The following is a 9,739-nucleotide window of genomic DNA, read 5'->3' as shown; positions in this document are numbered from 1 at the left end:
TTTTTTGAACAATTCTAAGTAATTGGGTTCAACGTTTCTTCTGAATAAACGCACTATGACGTCGTGTCCATCTTCACAATTCGAGTTTCCACTAACCATTTTGATAAGATATTTTCTTTTCTTCCTCTAACCCCAACAATATTCTCACTCCTGAATGGAAAAGACCATGCATTTACAAGAGGCCGTTGCCATCTTTCCATCAATTAACTTTGTCCCCAAGATAAAATATTTGAAAGAGCCTATAAGAGGAGGAACATTAATCTGGAATGTTCTACCTACTAAAGTACAAATCATATATTATATATATATATATTCTTATTCCAGGTGTAAAAGGAATTCCTAAATATGAGTGATGACAAACCGTTCTTATGTTTGCTCCTGGATGTGGTCAGGTGTGTTTTACAAGTCCTGGGGTTTGCTTGTGGTTATAGTGTTAATGTGTAAATATATATTTATCATCTTTTCATAGCGATTTACTAATGAAGACCAATTGGCTGTCCACGAACACAAACATGAGATGACACTAAAGTTGGTCCAGCAAGAGGCAACAGTGTCACAGTAGCCGTAGCACCTACAAGGGGTTTCAAATCAATTCACTAAGTGACAGTGGGGGATAAAGTACCCAGTTGTCATACTTGAGTAAAAGTAAGATACCTAATAGAAAGTCACCAGTAAAATACTACTTGAGGAGAAGCCGAAAAGTATTGGTTTGAAATATACTTAAGTATCAAAAGTAAAAGTATAAATAATTTAAAATTCCTTATATTTAAGCAAAGCAGTGGTACATTATTTTTTTAATTTTTTTTAATGTATGGATAGCAGGGGGCACACCAACACGCAGACATATTTACAACATTTGCATTTGTGTTTAATGAGTCCACCAGACATAGGCAGTAGGATGACCAGTGTTCCCTTGATAGGTCCATGACTTTCACAATGTCCTGTCCTGCTAAGCATCCCAAATGTAATGAGTACTCACGGAAAATCTATGGGAAGTGAACAGTACCATCTTTCTTTAGGAATGTAGTGAAGTAAAAGTTGTCAAAATAGTAAAGTACAGATTCCCTCAAACTACTTAAGTAGAACTTAAAATATTTTTTACTGAAGTACTTTACACCACTGCTAAGTGAATTAATGTGAATTAATTCAAGTGATTCAAGTGATGTGGTGAGAGAGATTGCTTCTGTTGCAGAACCAAAGCCAACACCTACCTGTCACCTGAAGTACTGTGAGGAAGTTGGGACTCTTCACGAGCTTACCAGTCCTATGGAGCATGACTTCAAAATAGCTGCTGTGGATGACATCAAAAAGGTGACTAGTTACTAATCAGTGGTTCTTTCAAGAATAACGCTCTTTACATTCATAGTACAGGTTGCTTCAGTTTTGATCTTATCTGTTCTGTTGACATTTGTTTCTGACATGCAGATGCCCTTGGATTTGTCGCCTCTTGCCACACCGATGATCATACATAACAAAATTGAGACCACTCAGCTGTGGCGGCACATTTGGACAGCCCTCTCTGCCCCATCCAGAATCTACAACAAGGGATGACCAAGGTAACGAATTTGGTTTACTTCATACAGTGATATCCAGGTGATTAGTTGATATAAATGTAGGCTAGATCCTAGTTTTAGTTGGTAGATCCTAGTTTTAGTTGGTAGATCCTAGTTTTAGTTGCTATATCCAAGTTTCTCAATATTAGTTGCTTGTGACACAGGGTTGGTCTGGTTGGTCCCTGGATGGGAGACCAGAGGCTGCTGGAATTGGTGTTGGAGGGCCAGTAGGAGGCAATCTTTCCTCTGGTCTAAAAAATATCCCATTGCCCCAGAGCAGTGATTGGGGACACTGCTCTGTGTATGGTGCTGTCTGTCGGATGGGACGTTAAACGGGTGTCCTGACTCTCTGAGGTCATTAAAGATCCCATGGCACTTATTGTAAGAGTAGGGGTGTTGACCCCTGTGTCCTGGCTAAATTCCCAATCTGGCCCTCAAACCATCATGGCCACCTAATCATCCCAGCTTACATTGGCTCATTCATCCCCCTCCTCTCCCCTTTAACTATTCCCCAGGTCGTTATTGTAAAGGAGAATGTGTTCTCAGTCAACTTACCTGGTAACATAACAGTAGAAAAAATAAAACTACAGACGTACTGCCATAAGTCTAGTCATACGGTATCCGTGAACCCCAAATGTATGGCTTATCAGAGATGTTGCTCAACCACATTGCAATAAGCTCAGAGTGAATTGTTCTCTGTTATGACCACCCAGTGTAATGGAGTTGATCTACAGTTTAAAATATTTTGTCATCTCAGAATGAGGTTTATACTCATTTTGAATAGTTTCTTCACAGACGAACCACTTATTTTCTGGGAGCTTTGTCTTCTGTTGAATAGTCTCACTGTACTGTTTCATCCGATGAAACACTGATTCTCTTCCACACTGCTTGATGGTTTCACTCCTTCACAAAAATAACACATTTCTACCAGAACTGTACAAATGGTTTGGATAAAGAAATCACTTTGGGCTATATTTTGTACACCAGACCCATAGAGTACTAACTGATAATCAAATAGTTACTATGTTTGTAAACGGTATTGCAGGAGTTAGACAACACTAGGGCATTATTTTACAGTTGAAATCTAGAAAATGGTTTTCGTTGAACTATTAATGCAGCTAAGGTCGCTTATGGTGTTTTCTATCTTTGCAGCCGTCCTCACTGCCAAGCTCTACTATAGTCCATCCTGCATCTCTCCAAGTCCGCAATGTGCTTCTAGCAACCTCAGATGCTAGTGTTGTTATACAGCAAGCTCTCCCATCGCCAACATCTAGCTCTGTAATTACCCAAGCCTCATCCTCTAAAGTCCAATAGTGTATGTAAGTCAAAAATATATCTTTGTTTAGTTATTTTTTTGTAATTTTTTAAATGTGATTTTTTAGCTTGATTTCTTTCTTGGAAAAATGTTTGTGCTATTATGTCTTTATTATATTGCATTTCGTGGTCAGATGGTTCATTACAAAAGTTTGCTCTTTGGTTTACAGGACTGGTACCATATTGTGTGAAATCCATTTAATTAGGCTGTTAAGTTATGTTCCTTTGATTGTCGGTTAAGTTTATTAATACATTTTTTTGTAGTGTAAAGTGCATCATACTGTTCTTAAATTATATATTTTGAAAAACTATATAATTGCTGTTTGTTGTGTAACCCATAGTGTCGTTTGTCTTCTCTCCAGTCCAGTCTCTGGCACTTTCCCCATACTCTTTCTGCTGCCTAATGGACAGACCATGCCCGTCGCTATCCCAGCAACAATTGCATCCCGTGTACACATTCAACCGCCATTCCTGTAAGTATTGCATGTCTTGTTTTATGGAGTTCCATTGTGTATTTCGATTGTATTGATTTCCAATGAGCTGCAGTGGTTAGAGCATTGGGCCAGCTGCTGGATCGAATCCCCGAGCTGACAAGGTAAAAATCTGTCATTCTGCCCTGGGCAAGGCACTGTACCCCGGGCACCGAATAGGTGGATGTCGACTTTGGCAGACCCCGCACCTCTCTGATTCAGAGGGTTTGGGTTAAATGCGGAAGACACATTTCAGTTGAATGCATTCAGTTGTACAACTGACTAAGTATCCCCCCTTTCCCCTTTCCCAATCACTTGGGCACATTTCCACTAGGCCTATACCCACTTTCCAGTAGTTAATGTCTTATCTGCATTCTGCCCCTAGAGGTCCCTATTTACTGCTTTGGCACTAGTGTCTTTTGTATGTGTTGCATAGGCAAGGGATGATGGGGGATCTAATGTGCCTTAGAAGAGAGCAGCTGTATGTCACCATGGCAAAGACATTGAGTAGGCCAAACAGTTACTTTGCCCCATCCAGAGTGCCATTTGTCCTTGTACAATTTGAATCACCACACTTGACTTCTGGCAGACTGGGTGGACCATGCCAGATGTGTGTCACAATCAATTAACATTATGATTTAGATATTACGTTTCAGTGTCCGTTGAGGACATTAGCTGATATATCCATATCATAGGTGCTATAGAAGGCTCTGTCCCTGGTTCCCCCAGAGCCACGTCTCTCTGTCCCTGGTTCCCCCAGAGCCACGTCTCCCTGTCCCTGGTTCCCCAGAGCCACATCTCTCTGTCCCTGGTTCCCCCAGAGCCACGTCTCTCTGTCCCTGGTTCCCCCCAGAGCCACGTCTCTCTGTCCCTGGTTCCCCCAGAGCCACATCTCTCTGTCCCTGGTTCCCCCAGAGCCACATCTCTCTGTCCCTGGTTCCCCCAGAGCCACGTCTCTCTGTCCCTGGTTTCCCAGAGCCCCCCCCCCTTATCTGTGGGGAACACTGAGCAGAAGATAATTATCTGTGGGGACACTGAGCAGAAGATGATTATCTGTGGGGAACACTGAGCAGAAGATGATTATCTGTGGGGACACTGAGCAGAAGACGATTATCTGTGGGGAACACTGAGCAGAAGATGATTATCTGTTGATGGTGTCGCAGCAGGAAAACATCTCCATTCTCCCAGTCTGTGGGGAATACTGACAAAAGAGGAGATGAGATCCCTCTGCTGGGCCTCCTCTTCTCTCCTTCCTTTCATCCACTCTTCTCTCTCTTTTTCCATCCGTGTCATTGTCAGGAGATGGTAGACGAGTCCCAGCTCTGGCCTTCCCGCTCGTCTCTCTCCATCCCTCATCTTTTGCTCAGCCTCTCTCTTCATGTGTTCTCCACACAGAGAGGCAGGCAGCTCATTAGCGTGCGTGGTGCATCTCTATGTATTCTCCACACAGACTGGCCATCCAGCCTAATGAGGCTGAGATATGAGGAAAACTCTGAGCGTACGGCGCTGTGTGTGTGTGTGTGTACATTGGGAGGGGATGGGGAGGGAGCTGCCTACCCCTAACTGGGAAAGATAATTCTCCTTGTGCTTGTCTCTATGTGTGTCTGCGCTGTCATCTTGTCAGACCCGTCACCGTAGTAATGGCCCTGGAATCCCTGGACCCCACTCCCCACAAGCCCTCCAATCAGAAGCTAAGCTGGTAATGTTGCTCTTGTGTAACTAACATCATGCCGCAAAATCCCTCAAATGTGTAATATAAAATGTATCCACAATGTAATGTTATGTACTTTAAATTTACAGTACAGAAAACGTAGTGAATACTGTAGGCTAATTCCACCTCAATGTAGTGTCTCCAGTCTCTGGCCCTGTGTATTAGTAGTGTCTCCTGTCTCTAGCCCTGTGTATTAGTAGTGTCTCCTGTCTCTAGCCTGTGTATTAGTAGTGTCTCCTGTCTCTGGCCCGTGTGTGTTAGTAGTGTCTCCTGTCTCTGGCCCTGTGTGTTAGTAGTGTCTCCTGTCTCTGGCCCTGTGTGTTAGTAGTGTCTCCTGTCTCTGGCCCTGTGTATTAGTAGTGTCTCCAGCCTCTGGCCCTGTGTATTAGTAGTGTCTCCAGTCTCTGGCCCTGTGTGTTAGTAGTGTCTCCTGTCTCTGGCCCTGTGTATTAGTAGTGTCTCTGGCCCTGTGTGTTAGTAGTGTCTCCTGTCTCTGGCCCTGTGTGTTAGTAGTGTCTCCAGTCTCTGGCCCTGTGTGTTAGTAGTGTATCCTGTCTCTGAGACAGTAGATATAACTGGTCTGTCATAATATAATAGAGACAGTAGATCTAGCTGGTCAGTCATAATGTAATAGAGACAGTAGATATAGCTGGTCTGTCATAATATAACGGAGAAGGGTGATCTAGCTGGTCTGTCATAATATAATAGCGACTGTAGATCGTGCTGGTCTGTCATAATAAATGAGAGACAGTAGATCTTGCTGGTCTGTCATAATAATAGTGACAGTCAATCTAGCTGGTCTGTCAATGTAATAGTGACAGTAGCTCTAGCTGGTCTGTCATATATTAGAGACGGTAAACCAACTGGTCTGTCGTAATATAATAGAACTGTGGATCTAGCTGTGTCACGAACCTCGCCGAAGATGGTGCCTCTTCCTGTTCGGGCGGTGCTCGGCAGTCGTCGTCGCCGGCCTATTAGCTGCCATCGATTCCCTTTCCGTTTGTTTTGGGTAATTGGGTACACCTGTTTTGTATTAAGGTTTGTTTGTAGGGTATTTAAGGGCACTAGGCCCGCTGGGTATTTGTGCGGGCTTGTTTTGTTACTCTGTGTTGATGGTGTGAGTCTGTCATAATATATTAGAGACTGTAGATCTAGCTGGTCTGTCATAATTTAATAGTGACAGTAGATCTAGCTGGTCTGTCATAATATAATAGAGACAGTAGATCTAGCTGGTCTGTCATAATATAATAGAGACAGTAGATCTAGCTGGTCTGTCATAATATAATAGAGACAGTAGATCTAGCTGGTCTGTCATAATATAATAGAGACAGTAGATCTAGCTGGTCTGTCATAATAAATTAGAGACAGTAGATCTAGCTGGTCTGTCATAATATATAGAGACAGTAGATCTAGCTGGTCTGTCATAATTTAATAGAGACAGTAGATCTAGCTGGTCTGTCATAATATATTAGAGACAGTAGATCTAGCTGGTCTGTCATAATATAATAGAGACAGTAGATCTAGCTGGTCTGTCATAATATAATAGAGACAGTAGATCTAGCTGGTCTGTCATAATATAATAGAGACAGTAGATCTAGCTGGTCTGTCATAATAAATAGAGACAGTAGATCTAGCTGGTCTGTCATATTATAATAGAGACAGTAGATCTAGCTGGTCTGTCATAATATAATAGAGACAGTAGATCTAGCTGGTCTGTCATAATATAATAGAGACAGTAGATCTAGCTGGTCTGTCATAATTTAATAGAGACAGTAGATCTAGCTGGTCTGTCATAATAATAGAGACAGTAGATCTAGCTGGTCTATAATAATAAAATAGAGACAGTAGATCTAGCTGGTCTGTCATAATATAATAGAGACAGTAGATCTAGCTGGTCTGTCAAAATATAATAGAGACAGTAGATCTAGCTGGTCTGTCATAATATAATAGAGACAGTAGATCTAGCTGGTCTGTCATAATATAATAGAGACAGTAGATCTAGCTGGTCTGTCATATATAATAGAGACAGTAGATCTAGCTGGTCTGTCATAATATAATAGACAGTAGATCTAGCTGGTCTGTCATAATATAATAGAGACAGTAGATCTAGCTGGTCTGTCATAATATAATAGAGACAGTAGATCTAGCTGGTCTGTCATAATATAATAGAGACAGTAGATCTAGCTGGTCTGTCATAATATAATAGAGACAGTAGATCTAGCTGGTCTGTCATTAATATAGAGACAGTAGATCTAGCTGGTCTGTCATAATAATAAGAGACAGTAGATCTAGCTGGTCTGTCATATATAATAGAGACAGTAGATCTAGCTGGTCTGTCATAATATAATAGAGACAGTAGATCTAGCTGGTCTGTCATAATATAATAGAGACAGTAGATCTAGCTGGTCTGTCATAATATAATAGAGACAGTAGATCTAGCTGGTCTGTCATAATATAATAGAGACAGTAGATCTAGCTGGTCTGTCATAATATAATAGAGACAGTAGATCTAGCTGGTCTGTCATAATATAATAGAGACAGTAGATCTAGCTGGTCTGTCATAATATAATAGAGACAGTAGATCTAGCTGGTCTGTCATAATATAATAGAGACAGTAGATCTAGCTGGTCTGTCATAATATAATAGAGACAGTAGATCTAGCTGGTCTGTCATAATAAATAGAGACAGTAGATCTAGCTGGTCTGTCATAATATAATAGAGACAGTAGATCTAGCTGGTCTGTCATAATATAATAGAGACAGTAGTAGCTGGTCTGTCATAATATAATAGAGACAGTAGATCTAGCTGGTCTGTCATAATTAATAGAGACAGTAGATCTAGCTGGTCTGTCATAATATAATAGAGACAGTAGATCTAGCTGGTCTGTCATAATATATAGAGACAGTAGATCTAGCTGGTCTGTCATAATATAATAGAGACAGTAGATCTAGCTGGTCTGTCATAATATAATAGAGACAGTAGATCTAGCTGGTCTGTCATAATATAAAGAGACAGTAGATCTAGCTGGTCTGTCATAATATAATAGAGACAGTAGATCTAGCTGGTCTGTCATAATATAATAGAGACAGTAGATCTAGCTGGTCTGTCATAATAATAGAGACAGTAGATCTAGCTGGTCTGTCATAATATAATAGAGACAGTAGATCTAGCTGGTCTGTCATAATATAATAGAGACAGTAGATCTAGCTGGTCTGTCATAATAATAGAGACAGTAGATCTAGCTGGTCTGTCATAATATAATAGAGACAGTAGATCTAGCTGGTCTGTCATAATATAATAGAGACAGTAGATCTAGCTGGTCTGTCATAATATAATAGAGACAGTAGATCTAGCTGGTCTGTCATAATATAATAGAGACAGTAGATCTAGCTGGTCTGTCATAATATAATAGAGACAGTAGATCTAGCTGGTCTGTCATAATATAATAGAGACAGTAGATCTAGCTGGTCTGTCATAATATAATAGAGACAGTAGATCTAGCTGGTCTGTCATAATATAATAGAGACAGTAGATCTAGCTGGTCTGTCATAATATAATAGACAGTAGATCTAGCTGGTCTGTCATAATATAATAGAGACAGTAGATCTAGCTGGTCTGTCATAATATAATAGAGACAGTAGATCTAGCTGGTCTGTCATAATATAATAGAGACAGTAGATCTAGCTGGTCTGTCATAATATAGTAGAGACAGTAGATCTAGCTGGTCTGTCATAATATAATAGAGACAGTAGATCTAGCTGGTCTGTCATAATATAATAGAGACAGTAGATCTAGCTGGTCTGTCATAATATAATAGAGACAGTAGATCTAGCTGGTCTGTCATAATATAATAGAGACAGTAGATCTAGCTGGTCTGTCATAATATAATAGAGACAGTAGATCTAGCTGGTCTGTCATAATATAATAGAGACAGTAGATCTAGCTGGTCTGTCATAATATAATAGAGACAGTAGATCTAGCTGGTCTGTCATAATATATAATAGAGACAGTAGATCTAGCTGGTCTGTCATAATAATAGAGACAGTAGATCTAGCTGGTCTGTCATAATATAATAGAGACAGTAGATCTAGCTGGTCTGTCATATATAATAGAGACAGTAGATCTAGCTGGTCTGTCATAATATAATAGAGACAGTAGATCTAGCTGGTCTGTCATAATATAATAGAGACAGTAGATCTAGCTGGTCTGTCATAATATAATAGAGACAGTAGATCTAGCTGGTCTGTCATAATATAATAGAGACAGTAGATCTAGCTGGTCTGTCATAATATAATAGAGACAGTAGATCTAGCTGGTCTGTCATAATATAATAGAGACAGTAGATCTAGCTGGTCTGTCATAATATAATAGAGACAGTAGATCTAGCTGGTCTGTCATAATATAATAGAGACAGTAGATCTAGCTGGTCTGTCATAATATAATAGAGACAGTAGATCTAGCTGGTCTGTCATAATATAATAGAGACAGTAGATCTAGCTGGTCTGTCATAATATAATAGAGACAGTAGATCTAGCTGGTCTGTCATAATATAATAGAGACAGTAGATCTAGCTGGTCTGTCATAATATAATAGAGACAGTAGATCTAGCTGGTCTGTCATAATATAATAGAGACAGTAGATCTAGCTGGTCTGTCATAATATAATAGAGACAGTAGATCTAGCTGGTCTGT

At 40.3% G+C, this 9,739-nt stretch overlaps 1 pseudogene; it reads left to right on the top strand.

Moving 5' to 3' along the window:
- Positions 1–1,192: 1,192 nt before the first annotated feature.
- LOC116368200 (cyclic AMP-dependent transcription factor ATF-2-like) lies at positions 1,193–5,225 on the top strand (annotated as a pseudogene).
- The last annotated feature ends 4,514 nt before the right edge of the window (positions 5,226–9,739 follow it).

The sequence above is a fragment of the Oncorhynchus kisutch genome, unplaced genomic scaffold (genome assembly GCF_002021735.2).
Source record: "Oncorhynchus kisutch isolate 150728-3 unplaced genomic scaffold, Okis_V2 scaffold1866, whole genome shotgun sequence".
NCBI classification, from domain to species: domain Eukaryota; kingdom Metazoa; phylum Chordata; class Actinopteri; order Salmoniformes; family Salmonidae; genus Oncorhynchus; species Oncorhynchus kisutch.
This window is presented reverse-complemented; position numbering and strand designations above follow the sequence as displayed.